The sequence below is a fragment of the Mus pahari genome, unplaced genomic scaffold (assembly GCF_900095145.1).
Source record: "Mus pahari unplaced genomic scaffold, PAHARI_EIJ_v1.1 scaffold_11346_1, whole genome shotgun sequence".
Lineage (NCBI taxonomy): Eukaryota > Metazoa > Chordata > Mammalia > Rodentia > Muridae > Mus > Mus pahari.
In genome coordinates, this window is record NW_018393152.1 from 14237 (window position 1) to 17054 (window position 2818).

Consider the following 2818-nt stretch of genomic DNA (forward strand, 5'->3'; position numbering starts at 1 on the left):
TTAAGTACACTGAACCCCACAAGACAACGTGGCTTTGCAAGGCCGTGCAAGGAACAGGCTTGGGCTAAGAGAGTTGAACTGGTTAAGCACAATGCAGTCCACAGGTTACCACATTGATTCCACACACACCAGCTTCGCTTTACATCTGGCAGGTGCATAAAATGGTGGAGAAAGAATACTGTCTGGAATCTGGAACTGAGGTGAGACTTGATATTACTGGTGAGGGTGCTGGTGAAGACAGGTCACACAGCACTTGATAGTAGCACACATTCATATAAACACACACACACACATACACACACACACACACACACGGCAGTTCCTCACAAACATTCTCACTCAAGAAAGCGAGTTTTAAAGTGGAGTTAACGTCAGTGGTGGTGATGTTGCAACATTAGAAGGCTTTCCTGTGAATGGATCAGGCATCTTCTTCATATTCCTTTTTAGAGACCCACATCTTCTTAAAGGTGTTGAGGGAAGCAAGGATAGAGCCTCCAATCCATGTGGAATAGTTTCTCCTGGGGTTCAGATATCCTGATCTTCACGTCTTTTGGAACTAGTTTCTTCACTTCACTCAGTAGCCTGTCTCCAAAACCTTGGAACAGAGTAGTGAAGAAATGAGAGTTTTTAGCTTGGCTGATGTCCACCACAGCTGTTTGCAGTGTTTCTCCCTCTCTCCTGCTGTCTCCTGCTGCTTAAAGGATTTTCCCTTTCCCTGCCAGTGTAAACAAATTCAAGACCACCCAGCCCCTTCCCTATCTGCAGGGACTGATTATCTGTCATGATGACCACAGTTGCCAGAAATAATAGTCCTTGAAAAAACTCCCCTAGCCCACCTCAGTCTGAATCCTGAAGAAAACCATATACCACTTTGACCTTGCTGAGAGTATTTTATGCTAAATTAAAAATATGCTGCTGCTTTGCTAAGCAATAATAAAATAACTGTGTAGCCTCCCTTAACAGAGTACAAAAGTACTGTAATTTTTACAATCGGGATTGACTCTCCCTGCAACGCCACACAGGTCGAAATAAAAACTTCTTGTCATTACAGTGATCTGTCGTCAAGCTGTGTTTCTGGGGGTCGCGTTCTCTACACCTGGGCCTCTGGGGCTCCAACAGTAGAATCTCCTGAGAGGAAATGTTGGAAAAAAGTGTACACCTTAAATCCATGTCTGACTTCTGCATAGCAAACACCAGCACTTCATGGATACTTTCAGGCTCCTCGACAATCAAGTCTGGCCTGAACAGCAGCTCAGGGACCCGGAACCTGGAAGGGCCTATATCAATGGTGCTGCTATCTAGCAGGTAGTACTGAGCCTTCTCTGTCTCCAGTGCCTCATCCTTCTGGGGGTTATGAACAGGTAGCAAGCTCTTTCCTTTATGACCTTGACAATCTCAAACTCAGAGAAGTTGAAATCATAGTCCTCCTTCCATAGGTAGAGGCAGAAGAAGTGTGACACATCTCAACCAGCAATGTCAACATGAATGATGGAGTGAGGCATAGTGAATCAGGACAGCACAGGTGATGTCATTCCCAGGATCCACACCAGGCCTGTGGTTCTGCCAGTGCATGAAGGCTAAGCATAGTTTTCATGGAGATGAAGAGAGCTGGCACACTGAAGATCTTGAAGAAAACATCTGCAGCTCGCTCCCGGTTTCTCCAAGGGCTTAATGGTGCCTCAGTCAGGAGCACAGGATGCTCCTCTGAGAAAGTCTGCAGCTGGTCTTTATAAATCCATTCTCTTAAGTCATACTCATTCATATTTGGCACAAAATAGATTATTGCTATTTCTTTGTGTAATGATAGATGGGATTTTGACTTATAAAACAATTAAAATAATTACCATTAAATCAGATTTAAAATAATATATTATATCAAATCTTGTCATTAAACTGAAGTATTTAAACATTAAAATTCACTGATCTATGAATTCTGAAAATTTGATACAAGAAACTAACATAAAAAAATCACATAGACATGAAAAAATAAGTTAAGAAAGACAATTCATTTGAAGAGGAATGCACAAAAGATAAAATCCAGGAGTAATTTTATTACTTTACTATCTTGAACTAAGCCAGTCTTGTCAGTGTAAAAACAATATTCTTCTTTGAGGGCTGCACAGAGTCCTCCTTCCTTTAGGAATACTAAATCAAGGCCTCTTTTATTTTGTAAAACTACTTCTGACAGAGAGACTAAAGAATCTTTTAGATTTTCCAAGCCTCTTTGTATCTCTCGGATGTCTCTTTCCACTGCATAGTTAAGCATGGCAAGCTGTGCAGACTGATGTTGGGAGGAGATTATGGAGGCAATTTCTGTTCCAGCACCTGTAGCACTTACACCAAGGATCACTGCTAAGGTTACTGCAGTAATTGGCTCTCTCTTAGAGCAGGGCAGGTTAGTGCCTCTATCCCAGATCTGGAGTAAATCTTCTGCAGGATATATCGTCAACTTTGGGAGAAGTCGAACCAGGACACAGTAATGTCTATTAGCTCAGAATGTCTGGATGATCACATAAGTAGTAAGCCCAGTGGAACATGCCAAATAAGTACCATTAGGTGTACCAAGATATTGAGAAGTAGTGTTTGAAATAATAGTCTGATTGCAAACCTCTAGAAAGGCCTATGGGGGAGCATAAAATGCTCCAAAAGGCATGAACCTACACCTGAAACCTGGCTCAGTGTGAGTCCTGTGTTTGCCTCAGGATGCCAACCAAGCTCACGGACGTCATTGGTTGCAATAACTGATCCAAATACTGCTACTCCTTCATAGAAAGGAGGTTGAGGAGTAAAATACACCTAACATTCTTCATATTGGGTA

At 42.2% G+C, this 2818-nt stretch overlaps 1 pseudogene; it reads right to left on the reverse strand.

Annotated features, from left to right (window-relative positions):
• Positions 1–394: 394 nt before the first annotated feature.
• LOC110315375 lies at positions 395–1762 on the reverse strand (annotated as a pseudogene).
• Between the last annotated feature and the right edge of the window lie 1056 nt (positions 1763–2818).